Source organism: Fukomys damarensis, unplaced genomic scaffold, assembly GCF_012274545.1.
Source record: "Fukomys damarensis isolate Sample0158 unplaced genomic scaffold, DMR_v1.0_HiC HiC_scaffold_16, whole genome shotgun sequence".
NCBI lineage: Eukaryota > Metazoa > Chordata > Mammalia > Rodentia > Bathyergidae > Fukomys > Fukomys damarensis.
The window spans coordinates 93,569,459-93,590,644 of record NW_022900928.1 but is presented as its reverse complement, the minus strand read 5'-3'; the positions used below and the strand labels follow the sequence as shown (position 1 = coordinate 93,590,644).

Genomic DNA, 21,186 nt, shown 5'->3' with positions numbered 1-21,186 from the left:
GGCAGAGTAGCTGGATACAAGGTCAACACCCAAAAATCAACAGCCTTCTTGTAAACAAATAACAGACTCACTGAGAAAGAAATTAGGGAAACAATTCCTTTCACAATAGCACCCAAAAAAAATGAAGTATCTGGGAATCAACCTAACAAAAGAAGCAAAAGACTTCTACACTGAAAACTACAGCACTCTGAAAAAAGAGATCAAGGAGGATTTAAGAAAATGGAAAGATCTGCCCTGCTCCTGGGTAGGAAGAATCAACATAGTGAAAATGGCCATACTACCAAAACTGCTATTCAGAGTCAATGCAATACAATTGAAATCCCAACACTATACTTCACAGAACTAGAAAGAAGAATCCAAAAATTCATTTGGAACCCTAATAGACCTAGAATAGCAAAAGCCATAATAGGCAGCAGACACATAGCATTGGGTATAACAATTCCCAATTTGAAACTATACTACAAAGCCACTGTGATAAAAACAGCATGGTACTGGCAAAGAAGCAGACCTGAGGATCAGTGGAACAGATTGGAAGACAGAAAAACAACTCCAGATGCACTCAGCTACCTCATCTTTGACAAAGAGCTGCCAGTCCCCACTGGAGGAAAAATAGCCTCTTTAATAAATGGTGTTGGAAAAACTGAATCTCAACCTGCAAAAGATCAAAATTAGACCCTTATCTGTCACCATGCACTAAATTAAAATCCAAGTGGATTAAAGATCTAAACATAAAAACAAAAACACTAAACTTGCTGGAAGATAAGTTAGGCAGAACTCTGGAATACATTGGCATAGGAAAAAACTTTATGAACAAATCCTCGGCAGCATGAGAACTAGCAGAAAGAATCAACAATTGGGATCTCATCTCATGAAAAAGCTTCTGCACTGCAAAAGAAACCATTAACAGAACTAAGAGAGAACCTACAATGTGGGAAAAACTTTTTACCAGCTGTTCCTCAGACAAAGGACTATTATCTAAAATATATAAAGAACTCAAAACAACCAGCCCCCTCAAATATAAAGACCCAATTCTAAAGTGGGCATCTGAAATGAACAGACATTTCTTGCACAAAGAAATAAAAGCAGCAAATAAATATATGAAAAAATGCTCCACATCACTGGTCATTCGAGAGATGCAGATGAAAACAACTCTGAGATTTCACCTCATCCCACAAAGAATGGCTGCTATCAAGAAATCACACAATAACAAATGTTAGCGTGGTTGTGGGGAGAAAGGAATCCTTCTCCATTGTTGGTGGGAGTGCAGACTGGTGCAACCACTATGGAAGTCAATATGGAGATACCTCAAAGAACTTGGATTAGAGGTTCCATGTGACCAGGCATCCCTCTGTTGGGTATCTTTCCAAAAGAAGTGAAAGAATCATACCACAGTGATGTATGTGCACCCATGTTTACAGTGGCACAGTTTGTAATAGCTAAAACTTGGAAACAGCCATCTGCCCATCAATTGGAAACTGGATAAAGAAGATGTGGTTTTTCTACAAAATGGAATACTACTCAGCCATAAAGAATGAGAAAGTAGATTCATTCATAGTTAAATGGGTACATTTTGAGGATATACTTCTTAGTGAAATATATAAGGCACACATATGCAAATACCAAATAGTATCTCTGGTGTGAAAAACTAAAACAGTACTCAAGATCCTAATGGGACACTTAGCAAATAGGAAGAAAAGGACCAAAAGTGTAGGGACAGTGAGAAGGATACAGAAGGGGGAACAAAGAAAAAGGAAAAAAATATGAGAAAAGGAAAAAAATGGAAACAAAGACTTTGTAAATAGGGGAGGGGGAGGGGTAAAGGGAGGGCAGGGGTAAGGGGAAAAATGAGAACCAAGACCTGTCATGTAAAGGTACAAGATCCCAGTAATGAATGTAACTGTATTGTCTACCTAGAATGTACCAATAAATTAAATTTTAAAAAAAACATGATGAAAGGTGCACTGCCCCTCTGGAAATTAGAGAAATAGCTTTTAAAATATGAAATAACATTTTAGAGAAATAGCTTTTAAAATATGAAATAGCATTTTTCCCCATTGGATAAACAAAAACAGAAAGACTGATAGGGATGTGGGTCCCATAATTCTGACAGGAATCTAAATTGATTTGGGGAAAATTTAGAAATATCTCTTCAAGAATTAAAATTTCCATACCTCTTGAGGAACTCTAATTCTAGGGACATATCCTACAGAAATATTCTCATATACATGTATCCAAATATATACATAAATATTAAAATATTCAATTTTAAATTTGAGCCATATTTGAGCAAAATGTCACAAATAACCTAATCTTAGTGAGAAATGGAATTGTTAAATAAAATATTCTATATCTATACTATGGAATACTATGCAACTATTCATATAAAGAATTTTTATATAATACTAATCTAGGAACTAAAAGTAACACCGAGTAATGGGTTAGATTTGGGGTAACCAAATTAGACAGGTGTATGATCTTTTCCAGAAAACAGGCTCTGCTAGAAGACTGGACAGATGACATTTTAAGAGGATAGGGAGAATAGAAAGGCTGCACTTCTGGCTATTCAAAATATAATTCAAATGGTGTGTACTGTCCTGAATGAGAAGGGAAGTAGTGACTGAAGACAGTATAAAGAGTCTAAACTCAAAATGATTGAATCTCCTGGCACAGAAAATATTCAGCCCTCCGGGTCTGGGCTGTTCAGTCCTTCCCATCAGACACAGGACGCTAAAACATTAGTGTGTCTGTAGTGGCAGTTATTTAGTGGGCCACAGCAAGGCCACTGGTAGACAGATATGTCCTCATGGGCTATCTGCCCCACATTTTAAAGTCAACACCTGCTGCCTGCCCAGTATGATTTTATAGCATCCAAAGACAGTTGTCTTTCCTTCCTGTCTTCAGATTGTCAGAAATGCTTTAGCAAGACAACCTTGTGTTTCATAATCATAGATGAACTTAGCATGCACAGATTCACACTAGGCTATGAAAGGTAGGTTTCCAAGGACCTGTTTTGATAAGAGTTAGAGTCCTAGATACCTGAAGAGGGTGGAGGGTAAGCAAGCTGAGATTCCCCCTGCCAATTTCATCTATTTTAATTCCCATCTCTTGTGAAGCCTGTGGCTCTACCAGATTCTTGAATGTCATTTAGGGCTCTAAAACCTGCCTGGACACTTAAGAAAATGGCAGAAATGAAACAAAACAAATATACACTAAGGCCTACTAATGAAGAGCTGATAAAACAAAGAGCCTAACTCCATACAATGGAAGACCATGCAACTGTCAAAAAACAAATGGAAAATAATATAGGAAGAAAGGGTGTGAACCTTCTCTTAACACAGAGAAAATACCCAAGATACATTGAGGAAAGCAAGGGTACAAAGTGGAAGTATGAATAATCCATTTCAGGTTGTATTTCTATGTGCATAAAATAATCCATAAGAAATTGAGAAGTTGAAAACGGGGATGACAGGGGCATATGCAGCCTGAAGCTTCTATAACTTTGGACAATTTTTTAAAGAAAAAGAATGTAAAATTATGAATATAAAACTAGTTTGGGGCTTTAGAAAGGGCTGTAAAGCTTGAGCTTCTCTAGCTTTATGGTAAACCCACTACTGGAAATGAACAGAAGGAAAAGAACATAAATGAACAGGTTTGGAAGGTGTTTAAAATTTAAGCTTTTTTTTTTAGTACCAGGGATTGAACTCAGGTCTTTGGGCTTGTGAGGCAGCCAGTGGAATCTCTGAGCTAAATCAGCAGCCCAAGCCATTTTTCACCTATTCAAAAAACGAAAATTTTAAACAATCAGTGCATGTGCCAAAGGAACTTTGGAGAAAAAGAATTGACTCAGTGAGCAGGTCTCACGAAAAACTTCATTTTCGTATAACCAAATTCATAATAAGAAAACGGCAGATTCTGCTACTCATTAAACTCAAATGTATTACCCATCAGATCCTAAAAGTCCAAAAGTTTCTTTTTTTAAGTTTTTTAGCTTAGCTTAATGAGGGAACGGAGCATCCTATGTTGTTGTGTCAGTACAAATGACTTCCAAGGAGGAGAGCATTTCTCATAATTAAAAATGCTCAAAGCATTTGACCTAGCAATTCCACTTCTCCAAATACCTCCAGCGGGTAGGTTGGCATGCATGCACAGTAGCAGATGTAAATGTCATCCAGTGAGGCACTGTTTGTACATCAAACTACTGGAAATAAATTCAAGAGGAGACAGGCTAAGTAAATCATGCAATACTCGACAGAATATTGCACAGCTGGAAAATAAGCAAGGCAGCACTAAAGTAATGATACAGAACAATCTTCAATCTATATTTTCAAGTGATAAATGCAAATTCAAAATATTCTGTGGACTGTCCATGATGCAATAAAGTTCTCATAAGCACAGAATATTTTTTGTGACATTTCATAGACAACTTGCAATACTGCTACCCCAGGAAAGTGAACTGGATAACTGGGGAATCCAGTTTTAGGGGAGGGGGATACTTACTTTGTTTTAAGTTTTAAAACATAATTTTTAAAATTTTTTTTGCCCAATTCACACAAACTGTAAGCTCTGGAGATATGTGAGATTGTTCAGAAGTTCAAACCTTCCCAGGATGATGAAGTCCATACTTGATGCAGATGAAACAGGGACACTAAACCTGAAAGACCGAGCATTTTCCCCCTCCATGGGAGGGCGAACCACTCACATTTAAAAGTCTCATTCATTCTTTAATTGTTCAATAAATTTATGATTCCAAATGAAATATTTTGTTAGAGATTAATTTTTTAGTGGACCGAATAAAATTTCTAGAAAATGACATTGTCACAGCTATGAAGTCTTCACTAATTCTTCATGGCAGGAGACAAAATAGAACAATGAAATCTGTTTATACCTTCATTCTTGCTGAGGACTCGGAGTTACTTTGATAAATGTAAAAAAGGCTGGCTCCCTTGGAACATGGTTAAATCTCAAACACAAGGGCTCATATTCTAAATAAATGAGTCTGAGACAGGGAGAATATTAAATCCTAATTATGTGCCAGGATTGTGAAAATAAGAAATCTGTCACTGGCCAAGAGTGCTATCTCGCCAATAAATAATTAATATATGAGAAATCTTTTGTTACTGATGTATTATGCACCCCAATAGTGATTTAGAGTTACGAATGTGTTTCAAGACTGATTTTTCTTTGGGGTAACTGAAAATTTCAAAACTATAAAGCTTGTGCGCTGAAGCATTTTCCCCCACCAGATGGTGCTATTGCTTCTGCCAACCATATCACTCACATTTCCGCTGGAATTTGAAATACAAAAATAGCTTCTGCCTGAGAACTAAATCTACACATGATCTCGTAAGTTTGTCCGAAAAACACACTGTGCAAAAACACCCTGGTAGAAGCCGACTTGGGCCTAAAGACTGAAGACTGTTCCAGGTCATAATGCTTCCCACAGGCCCCACACATACCTAATTCAGTGTCTCAAGGCTTTATGCTTAGCCTCCAGGGCCTTCCTTTTCCAAAATGCTGCTTTTACCTGTCAGGGGTAAGGGAGGCAGAGGTGGAACCCGGTAGGGTGGAGTAGCTATTGTCCTTGTGGAAATGCACACTGTGAGATGCAACTCCCACACCCACCCACTTTCCACCCAGCTCAAGGATCACACTTTTAATAGAGCCCATCCTTGTCACTGTGGCCCCACATCTGCCATACTTTCTTCCAAATTTCTGTGGCTTTATGATTTTTACCCCTCTTTGGGCTTTTCAGAGTTTGATTTAGAATATTATTTTATAATTTTGATCTAAATGTTCCAAGTTCTTTTATGGCACGGCCCATGTTATAATTATAATTATCTTTCTATAACCCACATCAACAAAAGCATCCTACCATTAATTTATGCACAGTAAGGCAATCAAGAATGTGGGCAGTCTGGAGAAGGTGCTCAGTAATTTAGCCTGAGTGATAGGGAGGATACTGGCCCTGTTTGGCCATCATGGAGACATAGGAAAAGGATCTTATATACCATAATATTTCTGGAGCTGTTTGGTTGTCTCTAAAAACTCAGAATTGAACTGTCCTAACTCTAAGGCTTTTGCATTTGTTTTTGTTGTTTAATGTCTTGCATTTATGCCTTGAACCTCTAAGGTATATCCCCCTCGAGAGAGCCATGAAAGCGGGGATACTTGCTTAATAAGGGAAATACAAGGATGCTTCTGCCAAAGTGAATGGCATCTCCCTCCATTCCTGGTCATCCTCATCTCTATTGTTCTCTCTTCCCTTCTGTGCTTCTTTGACTGGATAGTGAACCCCGTGACCAGTCACACTTGGTTCCCCATTTTTCCCTCTCTGCTCTTCAACATGTGCTCTGTGTTTTCAGAAGTATGGGGCGAGCAGGGGCCTCAGGGCCTAGTGACAGCAGGATGCCCACCCAATATCTAGAGCAGGGGAGGATACTGCTATGTGGCCCTAGGAGCAGTGGTTGCATTTTGGAATAAAAGCATGTAGAAAAGGAAAAAGTAGAAGAGGGACACTTACACTAAGCATAGTCTCTGGATGGATACTTGACAGTGGTGCAGACACCTCAGACACAGCAAGGACTCCAGACTGAGGATAAGGCCAATAACTTTGTGGTAGCAAAGGGGAAAGACAATAAAGGCAAAACTAAGACTATTTCCATGTTCAAAGTAAACATGCTGTTACCAGTTTGAGGCTTGTATTATCTCTGTCAGAAGCACCACATAAAGACCCAACTTATCCTCTCAGTAATATGGAGAGATTTGGGCACCAAAAAGACAAGATACAAAAAGAAAATAAGATTTTAAAAAAACCCATATTTCTAGTTTCTCCCAAACAGGAAATGTGATGGGTGGTTAATCGATTGTGTCAACTTGAGTAGAGAAGCTCAACTTAATTGACTCAGCAATTCCATAGCCTAAGGTGTGGAAGACCCACTGTAGGGCAGCTTGTCACCTGGATGGTAGAAAGGGAAAATGAAGGATGGGTCCGCTTCTGTTTCTCTGGAGGAGCTCCAGTCTTTGCCTTCACCTTGGACATCATCTCTTGCCTTCCAGCACAGGCTCTTCAGCTTTTGGCACTGATCTTTCAGCTTTCCGGCATCTCAGACCCATCGGCCTCCTGACACAGACTCACATAGGACACTGCAGGAAGCACCAGACCTTTGACTGGATCCTTCAGTCTCCAGTGTGCAGATAGATCCTCTACGCTCTTCCTTGGTCGACTCTGTGGGTGGCCATTGCAAGCCAATCTTATCAATTCTTATACATCTGTACACCTTGTTTTATATTTGTTTCTCTAGTTAACACTGACTGAAACAGGAAAAAAATATATTTTACATACGTATACACGTGCATATATATAATTATGTGTTAAACATATATATACATGTATGTATATATAAACATGATAGCAAAAATATTTGGCTTTAAGTCTGTGCCAAAGGAATGTTTGGAACAATAACTTCCCCTTCTTCCTAGTATAAGAGCTAGTATATTTATGTACATATCGGTTGGATTTATACATGTATACTTCTTATACAAAATGAATATATTTCAGTACTTGGGAGGCTGAGGCAGGAAGATTGCTGTGAGTTCAAGACCAGCCTGATCTACATAGTGAGTTCCAGGTCAGTATCAACTATACAGTGAGACTCTGTCTCAAAAAACCAAAAAAAAAAAAAAAAAAAAAAAAAAAAAAAAAAAGAATATATTTGACTCATATATACACATAGACATATACACACAATATAAAGTTAGGGTAGATAAAAAGAAAATAGGGCAAAAGAAACATAATAATAGTTGACAAAAATAAGAGTTCACAACATGCTAAATCATCTCTGAGTATCTTCAAGGGCCTGGTTCCAGGACCCCTGTGCACAGCAAAGTCTATGGATGCTAAACTTCCTTACATAAAATGGTGCACTATTTGCTTATCACCTATGCAATAATCCCATACACTTTAAATCACCTCCTGATTGCCTGTAATACTAACTGCAATAGAAATGTTATATAAACAGATGTTGCAGTACATTGCTTAGGGAACAAGAACCTGAAGAAGAGTATCTGTACATACATGTTCAGTACAGAGGTAGAATCTGAAGGTACAGAGGATGACTACACTTTCTTTGTTTCATTTTATTAGTCCATGTTTGCAGTGTATGATGATTACATTCATTGTGGGGCGTTGATACATGTGCATGATACATCCTGATTCCTCTTGTTTTAATGTGAGTCGCATAAATGTCCCTCAGAGCAGACTTATAACTCTTTCCCTCCTCTTTCTCCACCTCCCCTCTATCTCTTGGTCCCGTTCCCTTTTGTAAAAGATCTATCTCCCTGTTTCCTATTCTTTTATTTTGTTCTATAATTTGTTTAAATTTTTATTTCTCATATAAGAGAAACCATGCAATATTTAAGATTATGTGTTTGATTTTATTCACTTACCATCACAGTATCAAGGTACATCCATTTTCCTACAAAGATACAAGTTCATCCTTGATGACAGACCTTTATCCACTGTTCACAAATAAACCACAGTTTCTATATCTGTTTATCTTTTGGTGGACATATAGGCTGTTTCTAAGGTTTAGATATGAATTATGCTGCTATGAACACAAATAGGCATGTGTCACTCTAACATGATGTCTTTAACTCTAGGAAGATACCTAGGAGGAGAATAGCTGGGTCTAATGGAATTTCTTTTCTCTCTCTCTCTCTCTCTCTCTCTCTCTTCTTTGTCTCTCTCTCTTTTCTTTGTCTCTCTCTCTCTCTCTCTCTCTCTCTCTCTCTCTCTCTCTCTGAGGAATCTCCATATTGCTTTCCATAGTGCTTGTGCTATTCCACATTCCCACCAACAATGTAGAAGGATTTCTTCTTTCCTATAGCCACACCAGCAGTTATTGTTATCTGATTGCTTGGTGATAGTCATCCTATAGGTAACAATTTTCCTATTGAATTTTGTTTTCCAGAGTTTTGTGTCCTCCCTGGAAGTATGTGTGGTATGAAGCAAGATTTACATTTTCAGCTTCTTCTAGTAGCTCCATTAATTTGTCATTGAGATGCAATTTTTATTAACTTGTATCCTAAGATTACAAAAGCATCATCTTTAAGGCTTTTAGTTGAGAGCCACAGTTTCCCATTCAAAATGCTTCTTATCAATAATCACTAGCATTCTAATCTCGCTTGGAACGGCTACTCTTTCCTACCTCTGAGTTAGTTTGGTGCTCACCTGAAGTTCCCTGCTTAAATGGTGACTTGTCTTCCTTTATTGAATAATCTTAATTTGTGAAGCCTAAGGATTTGTTTATTTCTCACGCCAAATCAAACCATGACAGATACTGAGTTGATATACAGTGAATAATGAAACAAATGAACTCAAATCTATACAAGAGTGGCATCCCCCAAATTCCATAAAGACTAAAGATAAAACAGAAAGGTAAGCAAGGAAGTGGAATCATTATCTATAAGGCAAAATCCACTGTTCCCTCATCTGGCTCCAAAGTTGGAGCATTTCTTTTGAAAAGGCTCATATCAGTCAGCTCTCCCATTTTTGGTGCAAAATACCCAATACCCACAATTTAAAGGAGGAGAGATTTACTTTGACTCATGGTTTCAGGGGATTCAGTCCATGGTTAGCTGGCTCCACAGCAGAAACATCATGGCAGAAGGGTGTGGTGGAGAAAAGCTGCTTAGTCCTTGGAGGATAGGAAGCAGAGAAGGAGAATAGCTCCAGAGAGGAAGGGATGTGGGACAAGGTAAACTACGAAGGTCAAACCTCTATCACCCCCCAGACACACCCAGAAGTGTGCTTTACTAATTCTTGGTGTGGCTCTCGAGACACTCAAGTTGGAATCTAAGCTTAATTGTGTTAAGACTTTCATTAGTGAGAATATTAGGTGGTGGGCCTTTAGGGGGATAACTGGGCATAGATGAAGTCATTAGAGTAGAACTTGAGAGATGGCATAGGGGTCTTTAAAAGAGTAGGAAGAGACATCAGAACTTCCTCTGTCTGTAGTATACAAAGAAAATGCAGCCACCTGCAAGCCAGTAAGAGAATTCTCACAAAAGACCTAATCTCCTGGCCTTTGGGCCTTGAACTTAGCATTCAGAACTGTGAGAACAGTCTATTGTTTAGGACAACAAGTCTGTGTGGTTTTCTTGAGGCATCCAGTTGACTGGTGCTGGTGAATTCCCACAGAATCTCCAAAACAGAACAAATATAGATATGTTGCTTTTATTTTATAGATGAATAGAAAGACTAGTTCTTTGGCTAGAACCACATGACAAGTAGTGCACCTAAATCCTATTCTCTCCATGGTAAATTTACTCGATCATCTACTCAGCAAGTATTGATTGATTGCCTTCTCTGTACAGAATTCACACTGAACACTGAAGTAAGTCACAAAGACAGAGACTGCATGGTCCCAAATATTAATAAGCACTTGCAGGTAAGAGACACAGTTCTAAAAACTAGTTACAACAACCTAGCAATAGCAAAGGACTAACTGAAGTTTATGTGGGATATATTAGGTGACACAGAATAAAACATGACTACTTCATTTGGAGAAGTTGGGGCAAGTTTCAGCTAAAGTGTTAAAGTAATAAAGTATTATTGAAAGTAAAGTATTATTGAAATGAATCAGCAGATAAAGGCAAGAAGACTATTTCAGATACAGAGGTTACTATCTATGAAAATTGCATAGTAAAATTATAGGAGGCATGTTAGTGGTTTAACAAGCAATCCGAGAGGGTCAGAACACAGAGTTTATGAAGTCAAGAATAGGAAAGGCAGAGAGGAGACCAGGGTTGAGGGTAAGAGGCATATTGAGAAAGGTTTTCACATTACACTCAGGGGGCATTTCATAAGATAGATGAATTATCATTTATTTTCTTACTTTACGTTTTCTTTACTTTTGTCTAAAGTTATCAAGAGTCCCTTCAGCTATGTTCAACCTTGCTCTAGTCCTAAGGGTAGTTAGGTTTTGGTGTTCAGATTCTTTTGATCCCCTTTGCTGAATCACCACTTAATAGGTCTAAACGTTTGTTTTGCAAGAGAAAATCAGGAAGATAATACTTCAATCCTGTAAGTATTTCAGGGAGACAATTATTTAGGTACCTTAGGAAGCACCAAGTCTCAATACCAGTGAAGCTTTTCAAAAGTTACACACAAATTGATCCAAGAGTATGTGCTTTGAGAAATCCACAATAAATAACAAAAAAACTATGTTCAAAAAGAATTTATTTTTCCTTGGAGGAGGTGGAAGCTAAGATTAAGTTAGCCACCTCAGGGGATTAATTGATCACTGTCAGGAAGACCACATGCAAAAGAATAGATTGCAGGGTCCGGGGATTCGGCTCAGTGGTGGCTCCACTTGCCTAGCAAGCACAAGCACAAGGTCCCAAGTTCCATTCCGGGTACCAAACAAACAAACAAGTAAATTGCCCCCTGGTGGAGCAACTGTTACAACTGCTATAGATGTTGTCAGAAAGATTACAAATATCAAAGGAGACTATTCTGTTCTACATAGCCTATTCTTTATTTATTCATTCAAAAAATATTCTGGAGCTAGGGATTTAGCTCAGTGGAGTGCAAGGTCCTAAGTGTGATCCCCAGTACAAAAAAAAAGTCATTGATCAATTACTAGGTTATGTTCAAAACACTGAGAATATATAGAGAAAAAAATGGAGCAATTGCTCTTGAGCAACATATATAGTATGATGAAGAAACTAAAAGCAAAAGCCATTTCTCTAGAAGAACTCACTTGAAAAATGTAAGTGAAAAATAATATTTAATTTACAGCAGCATGAAATTTATAAAGCAGCTATAGACGCCTTTAACAAAAATACATAGAAAAATTTAATCTACTAAAGAACATATAAAATGAGAAGAGTAATTAAAAAGGCATTCTATGCTCTTTAGAAGAAATATCAGAAAATTCTAGTGCTTTCTTTGCATCACTGCTCTTGAGCTTCGAGACCATTACTAAATAAGGTAAGTGTTGGGGCCTGGGATTTAGCTCAGTGGTTCCGCCACCTGCTTTGAAGGCACAAGGTCCTGAGTTTGATCCCTGGTACCAAAATAAATAAATAAATAAAAAGATAAGGGCTACTTGAACACAGACTGGGATATCCTGAGAGTTGTTTTGCAAATTTCCTCCTTGCTGAGGCGTAATACCTGCTACACACAATTTAAAGAAAAGGTTCATTTTTACCCACAGTTCTCAGAGAATCCAGTCCATATTCATCTGGATCCAAGGCAAGAAGGGCATGGTGGGAATTATCAGGTGGAGAAAAGCTGCTTACATCATGGTGGCCAGGAAACAAAGTGAGAAGGGAGGAGCAAGGAAGGAAGCTGTACCCTGCTGGTCATTCTCCTAGTGACCCCCTCTGACCAGGGCTCCTCTCTTAACAGCACATTCAGCCATGGACAGAATAGCACTGAAGAGTACGGCACCTCTGTGGTCCAATCACCTCTCAAAAGCTCCACCTCTGAACACGAACCTTTCAGGGGGACATTCCAGATTGAACCATGACATTCTGTCCCTGGCCCCCCGAAATCCATGTCTGTTTCATTATGCAAAATGTATTTAGCCCGGAGTTACCAAATTCTTAACAGTATTGACAATGCTAAAAGTCCAACCTGAAAGTATCCCTGAAGACTCAAGGCAAATTCTTAGGTATGAACGGTGTAAAAATAAAAAGAAAGTTAAACACAGCTGACATAAAATGTCAGAGGGTAAACATTACCATGTCAAAAGGAGAAAATAGGAGGATAGAAAGGAATGGGAATAAAACAAGACCAAAACTTAGCAGGGCAAACATTTAAATCCTGTACCTCTATGGCCAGCACCTGGGGAAAGTTGTGAGCTGTAAGCACCAAATAGCTTGGGTGGTCCCACTCCTGTGGCAGCCCTATGGCCACTCTTGTAGGGTGACTCTCCTCACTGCTATGGCTTTCCTTAGTAGACATTCCACATTCCTGGCATCTCTAACTTCCCAGGTTCTCCACTGCACTTTTGGCTTTACTCTCAGAGCTCCTAACCATTTCAAATTCCACCTGCAAACAAATTCCAAAGCCTTCTGAACCATCACAGGAATTACCCAACTCTCAATACCAAAATCTGTCTTAGTTACTTTCTAAGTTACTTAGTAACTTAGTACTTAGTTACTTACTCAATGAGACACACTACCCAATACACATGACTTAAAAGATGAGAGTACACAGTTCTCAAAGGACTTAGGCAACAATCAATTGGGTCCAACACACAAAAGGTATAGCAGAAGGGTCTTGCAGAAGAAATTTGCTCAAATCAAGGTGGTCATGTGACACGGAGAGAAACGAGAAGCCAGGGAAGGAGATAAACTCTTCTAAGTCACATCCCCAGTGACCTGCGTCTTCTGATCAGGCCCCATCTCCTAACAGCACAATCAGCTATGAATCCTTCAATGATGCTCCACCAGTCTAATCACCTTCCGAAAGCCTCACCTCCAAATCATTAGACCTCGGGAGGCCGTACAAGACATAAATCGTAACAATAACCTATATGATTAGCCAAAATGACTACCAAGTGATGAGGTAGGCAGCATATACAATGTGAATATGATGTACAAAGAAATGATTTACATCCCTGGCAATATGGAGCAAGATGCTGTGAGATTTCATCACAGTACTCAGAATAGCACACAATTTAAAATTCACATATTATTTCTGGAATCCTCCACTTAAAACTTTCAGACTGTATATAAACCCAAGTAAATAAAAGTACAAAAAAAATATGCTGTAGATAAGGGCAATAGGGGTTTCTGTACAATGAAATGCTGCAAGTCATCAACAAAATGACTGTAACTCAACAGAAAAATGCACAAAACGTGAATAGGCAATGGGCATGACAAAATGCTAATGAGTACACCTAGAGATCCTGAAACTCACGAGTAACCAGAGAAATGAAAATTAGCCAGTAATGTAATGCTACTTTAGAAATAGGATGGACTAAAATATTCCAAGTGCTGTTGGGGAAGGGTGTCTTTACATGGTGGTGAACATGTAGCCAGTACAGCCCTATCTAGGGAGCAATCTATAGTATGTTGTCAAATAAGCCTTCCAACCCCAGAATTCTGATCCTGTTTTTACCCTGAAAACTCACACAGGTCCGTAAAGGAAAAGGATCCTGGTGGCAGCATTGTATATGACTCAGGAAAGCTGAGTCAATGTGGGTGGGTGGCCATCAATAAAAGAGGTAAACTATAGCAAATGTATACTGTGGAGCACCAAAAACTGGTTCAAAGCAACAAATTACCCATACACAATGAAAATGGGTAGGCCTTTAAAAGTCACTCTGAAAAAAGTAAAGAATGTAAGATCAAAAGCACAATAGCACTTATGTAAATTAAAAACACACACCAGCACTCTGGGAGGCTGAAGCAGGAGCACTGCAAGTTCAAGCCCTCCCTGAACAACTTAAAGATTTAGCAAGACTCTCTCTCAAAATAAATAAATAAACAATAATGATATATGCACACAAAAGCTAAATCTTGGAAATAGTTTATATGCCCATTAATAGAGAAGTAGATAGGGGACGGGGATTTAGCTCAGTGGTTCCCCTGCCTGCCTCACAAGCGCAAGGTCCTGAGTTTGATCCCCAGTACCGGGGAAAAAAAAAAGATAAATAGATAAAGAAGATGTGATATTTATACACAATAGAGTACTACTGTGCCATAAGGAACATCTAAGTCATCTGTAGGTAATGGATGCACCTTGAGAATATAATGTTAAGTGAAATAAACCAAACACACAACCTTAAATATCATATGGTTTCTTATATGAGCAATCCAAATATAAATAATGAGCAGAATAAAAGATAACAGGAAGTAGGGAGGTCTTTTTCAATTAGTAAAAGGAACAAGGATGATAGGAGAAGGGAGAAGAGGGAAAGGGGATGAAACAAAAGAATTGAAAAATATAGAAATAGAACTTTTGCAAATGGAAAGGGGATCCAGGGATGGAGGGAGTAGCAGGGAAGAGGAGCAGGGACAAAAAGAATTAAGATGTGTTATGTACATGTACCAGCTCCCCATGATGAAAATAATCACTATCTACTGCAAACATATACTAATAAAAATTAAAATTAGAAAAATAAAATATACAGTTTTCCCTTGTATGCATGTCAATAGGCTCTTGCATTGTGGGCATTGAAATTCATGAATGCTCACACTTACATAAACTGATGCAGTATTTCATAAACCATATGCATCTCTCCTACCTCCTTTAATTTAGCTCTTGATTACCTATAAAACCTACTACAGTACAAATTCTATGTAAATAGTTGTTATGGTGCCGTTTGTAGGGAATACTGGCAGGAAAAAATGTCTGTACTTGTTCAGTATAGAAAGATACAATTTTTTACAAATGAACAATTTTTTAGAAATATCTTGTCTGGTTGAGTCTGTAGGTATTGAGCCCACAGACACACACAGCTAACTGTACTGCACTGAATCAGTATTGCTCGTCTATGTCCTCCACTAGACCATAGCTCCTTAATAGTAGGGTTAGTGGTCTATTGATCTGTTAGAATCCAGTAGAGCTAGTACAGATTTGGTCTTTTTCCTTTAAAGGTAACAACACCAATTTCTCTTTCTCCATCCCGGCCCATTCCATCATGCACTTCTCATACACAAACAATGGAGAATATCAATTATTTTAATTTTTGCTGATCTGAGTCTTTAAAATGTTAGTCCATTTGAGAAGTTGAGTCCTCACTGTACCACTTATTGATCTCAAGCCTGATTCCAACCTTTTAGCTTCTTTAAAGAAACTCCATGAATTCTAAGAATATATAGATTAAAAAGTATTGTTTTTTTTTTTTAAGCTAAAAACACAAAGGCCCTCTTCATGGGCTACACAGCTCTCAGGGGTGTGAAGAGATCCCATCCCAAGGCACAGCCAAGCACCAGATCCACTCTCATTCCCTTCAGTATCACAGGAGGAGGCATACGCTTTTATAACTTCAAAAATTACTTTGCACATACACAACCAGTGTTACATAGCAAGGAATTATCATACCTACCATCTAATTAAATTGTTGAAAGCTTGCTCTGCTTTTACCCTTGTTGGCCTTCCATCCGTTTTTCCTAATATCCTTCCAGGCTCATACCCAGGGGCCCATCGCAGAAGTCTCTCCTCCAATTTCCCCAATATTCTTAAAGGACACACTGCAGTCCACCACAGTTCTTGTCTCCTTCTACATGAACTGGAATTCCAAGAATCCTACATTTTAAGTGCTTAAAAATGACCCAAAAAGATATAACAAGCACGTCGAGGGACTCAAAGGCAGGTGTCCCACAGAATGCACTTTGAGGCACTGCACACTTAGTTAAACTGTGATGCACATTATTAATGATTCATGAAAGAACACAAGGAAAATGCATAGGGTCAGTGGTCTCTTCACCTTCTCTGTGGTGTAAGATTCTCATCTCTTCATACTCACTTGACTTGATCTCTGAGAATGCCTGAGATTTGAAACATTTGAGTTAGTATATATACTCCTTTAACAAGCAAAATATATCCTCAGTGACCCTCCCCAGAACCAAGCCTCTTACCAGGTATACATAAAGTCACAGGTAGTCCCAAGTGAACCAGGAAAACAGTGTCCTGCTCTAAGTCGCAAATGATTTCCACTGTGGCTAAGGTCCTCTGAAAGGAGCTTCAATGTATCTCTTCACTCTGCTTGATTCTAAATCCTGAAGAAGAGTACACATACTATTAAAGAAAAGGCCAGGCCTAGGAAAGTCAATCCAAGGTAAACAACAAAGTAGACAGTCATTTTTCTGTGAATGAAATATAGGGCCCTTCAGGCAGCCAATGCAAGATCAAGACTGGGTTCCTCATGGCCTAGATAGGGTATCACAGGGCACTGTTTTCCCCCACAGGCATAGTAAATATTTCACACAGCAAATCATTTTATTTGCCCACACTTACAATAACCAATTTTTAAAAATCTGATTTTATTATTTTACCTCAGAATAGTCAGCATGACATCAAACCTATTCCCTCTCTTGCTTATACTGACCTAGCATCACTGCAGGATGCCAATTCTTAAATTATTGATTGATTGATTGGTTTGGGGGGGTAATGGAAATTGAACCCAGGTCTTCACACTGAGCTGCATCACCAGCCCTTTTTTATTTTTATTTTGAGACAGAAACTTGCTAAATTTCCAAATAACCCAGGCTGGGCTTGAACTTGTGACACTCTTGTCTTAGCGTCCCAGAGTGTTGGGATTACAGATGTGTGTCACCACATCCAGCTAACTTTTATCACCTACCAGTCTATCCTATCCATTGAATTGCTACAACATCTATCTACTTGACTTCCTTGTATCTGTCTAACTACCTACTCCATTCCACTTTCCACATTGTAACCAGTTTTTCTAAACTTCTAATCTGATCACATCACGACCTTGCTTAAAATTCTCAAGAGGAGGCCCATCTCCATTATCCAGTGCCAAACTCAATAACATGCATGGCCTAGGAGGATAACTTGGCTGTGTGACTAACATTCCAACCTCATTCTCTACTACTTCTTAAGCACACCTGCAATTAAGCCCACACTATTTGCAACTCCTTGATCAAAAGGCACTCAGGATTCTACTTTTGCATAGTCATTTCCTTTGGAGGGGTCCCTTTGTTTTATTCTCAAAAATATAAGAGCACTGTAATGGTTAATCTTGATTATCAATTTGGTTGGCTTGATCAGTAAAGCACTCTTCTGCCTGGGTCATGAGGGGTATGACCTTGGGGACTATATTCAAGGAAGGCTCCTTTTATTTCTGGCTCCTTCCCTACTCTCTGCTTTCTGGCTGCCATCAGTTAAGCAACATTCCCCCACCATAGCCTTCCACCAGGATATTTCTGCCCTGGAGTTAGCCAACCCATGGTCTAAAACCTCTGAAACCATGAGCCAAAAATACACCTTTCTTCCTTTAAGTTGTGTGCATCAGGTATTTTGTTATAGCAACAAAAAGCTGACCTGTAAAAATAGTTTTGTCTCTCTGTAAAGTGTATCAACTCACTTTCTGATCTGCCGGGCTTTCTCAGTTTCCCCAACAGTGCCACTACCACTCTCCCTCACACTGTCATTACTTGTATGTCTACCTCTCAATACCAACTCAGAGCTCTCTACCATCACTGTTTGTTACCTATTTGTCTCACTGATTTGATGGAGAGCTTCCTGGAGCAGAGACCTTGTTTTTGCATATCTAAATTTTTAAAATGCCTACTGAGTAAATAAAAGAAAAAAATGAAGGAAGCGATTAGTACTTATGCCTTGAAGAGCACTAAACATAACCTACTGGCAGTGTGCAAAGGTCAAGAAAAATAGGGGAAAACCAAAAATAACAAAAGGAAAGTAAAAGTTTGGTAGCACAAAATGTGATGCTAAGAACCACAGAGCCAAGTCCGCTGTAAAGACTTGAGGAAATTGGGAACACCACAGTCAGCCAAGTTAAAAAATAAAAAAAAAAAAGAATACTCATTTCAAAATCAATTCCAAAAGGGTCAGAAGTTAGTCTTGGTAGCAGAGAACAGCGCCCAAATGGCCTGAGCCACATTCAGAGATCAGAAGTCAGAATTGACAGACTGGGATTATGGGATGTTGGTATCATGAAGACATCAAGCCAGTTGCAGCTCCAGGGATGACACTGAGGAATTCCTGCTTCCAAAAATGTCACTGTAGCTTTTTCAGTCATGATATCTAGGATCCCTAGAACTGTATAGGACAGGCTGTTTTCCCATTGCCCACTCCCTAACCAGATCTCAAAGGCACTGCTTCCAATTAAAGTGGTTCCAAATTCCAGATCTTATTTTTATTTCCCCTCATCTGATACAGTTCTCAATTTATAATGACTTTATTTTGAATCTGTTTACCTTTCCCGACCCTTATCACCTTGATATTGTAAATTTATTCACTCAACATGCACAACTGTAAGCACTGTTAAGAAAGAAAATTAACCCATATACAGCAATCACACATCAGTAATATTTGATTTCTACATATTATCCTTATGCAATCTCCACAACAACTCAGTAGGGTAGGTATTATTAAGGCATTATTACTATTACCCATATTTCAGACATTAGGAAAGATGAAGAGGAAGCATAGAAAGATTAAAGTGAAGCACAAGATGGTTCATAAGCCCATAATTTTGCATTAAGTGGTAAAGGAAGAATTCAGATCTATACCTGTCAGTATCTAAATTCCATCTTCTTTCCACAATCAGGAAAGAAGTCTAACCCACCAAACTTTGAGATGTCATTCTCTTTCTTTCTATGCCTTTTTAGCTGAAATACAGGCACAAATTAAGAATCAAAATCTCAGGACAGAACAAGTCAAAAAGCCCAGATACCAAAAATCAACCACCAAGAAATGTAAAAAGAAAAAAGAAAAATTTAATAATAAGAATCAGAGTTTTTGCAGTGAAGGGAGGAGAAAGTAAGACAACTATCCTGGTCTCCATTTTCAAACAGACCTTGCAGACAGGAGCTGGCTGACCAAAGTCGTCAGTTTTAACCTCACTACATCTTACTGTCAGGTGAAAAGCCTAATCAAGTCTCAGCTGCTCCTCTGGACAGAAGCCTGGGGATCAATGAAGGAGGGTGGGGACTTAAAAAACAAAATGCTGACAAAGTCAGAGTTGGCAGGACAAGAAGAGATCACTTCTGCAAGATGCCAGACAGAGAAAACAAAGGGCTGGGAGCTGTAATCAAAAAATGGATGCCAGACACATCCCTCCCATGGTACTGCCCACTCCCCATGGGCAGTAGGGAGACTCCAGAGACCTGCAGCTTCTGTCCCGGCAGCAGAAAATGACAAACTTCTCTCACCCAATAGAAATCAAGGACCTTCTCAGATCTTGGACTGTGTTCTCTCTCCTAGCCTAGAAATACAGACAGTTCTAGTTTAAACTGTTTTACTTGCTGTACTCCTTTATTTTTATTGTTTTGCTGGGCTTATCAAACATATTATATGAATGCTAGATATGCCTTATAGACTCTAATACTTGTCTTGGTATTTCTTAGTGTTTCTGGCCTATTCCACGACAGCTCAGAGTACACTGAAAGCTGCTAAATTGTTTAGGGCTCAACCTCTCAATACAACAGGGCAGAAGAAGCACATTGTTTGAAATAGAGCTATTTCAACACTCTGTCAGAGTGGAAGCCATTCTTGTGTAATTATTTTTCATTCTATAGCCACCTGCAAAATAAAACAAACTAGTGCACATGCTCACCAACAAATTAGTGCCACAGCCAATGGGCACAGGGATCAGGAAATGGTCAAACCCACTAAACCTTTAGGGGTCTAGACCATGGCATCCCTAAAAGCAAAATAACCGGAGACACCGGTAACATTTTACATCATTTATATCACTGTAGAAAACTAGCATAATGAACAGGCTGAGGGAGCAGTCTTACTAAACAACATCAAAAGTCTCTGCCCGCTAGGTAAGGGATTCGGTGCGTGTGTGCACACTCGGGCGTGTTGTGCCATTCTTTGAAGTGGCTGGAGGGACATGCAGAAACACCTATACTTGTGCAGTCTTGGCCTTCCAGACCAACACAACACAAAGGTTCTCTGAAAGAATCAGAAGAAGAAGAAAAAGAAGTACAGACACTGAAAAACACACAGACCAAAGCCATAGGCTTAGGGACTTAAACATAAATCCAGACACATACACTCAACATGTTCTGGAAAAAACACACACAGAAGAAACACAGCCTGAGATAAACAATCATCCTCAAGTGAACTCAGGAACACAGAAGCAATCAGATGATATCTGGAGAAAACACATGGACCTGAGAGAGAGAGAGAGAGAGAGAGCAAGGAATATTCTTGATCATCCAGACTCGAATACGTCAAGGAACACCAAGGAACATCAGGCCTTAAAGTAAACAGAGGCAGGCAAACCCAGGACCCCACACCCAGAAACTGTGTGAGCCAAAGATCTTCGCAAATAGAAAGGAGACCAGCAGCAGGGTGCCATGGGAAGCAGGTGAAGGGGTCCTGCGGGTCGCAGGACAAGGGACCGCGGGAGAGCTCCGAGGCATAGACCCAGTCCACTAGCCTCCGGACCCTCCTGGACGGCGCCGGGCCTGCGCCGCGTCCGCCGGACAGCAGCCTGCTCCCCGCCAGGA

General features: G+C 39.2%; 1 long non-coding RNA gene across 3 annotated transcripts in view; it reads right to left on the bottom strand.

Moving 5' to 3' along the window:
* Window positions 1-16,736, bottom strand: part of LOC104872347 — a 38,487-nt gene extending 21,751 nt beyond the window's left edge. For 2 of the 3 annotated variants that reach the window (XR_783126.3, XR_004517499.1), the window contains exons 1-2: window positions 16,597-16,736; window positions 16,065-16,506 (exon numbers count right to left, since the gene is read on the bottom strand). This is a non-coding gene — a long non-coding RNA (uncharacterized LOC104872347). Of the gene's footprint in view, window positions 1-6,520; window positions 7,226-16,064; window positions 16,507-16,596 lie in introns of all 3 variants that reach the window. The other variant, XR_004517498.1, reaches the window with a different exon arrangement.
* Between the last annotated feature and the right edge of the window lie 4,450 nt (window positions 16,737-21,186).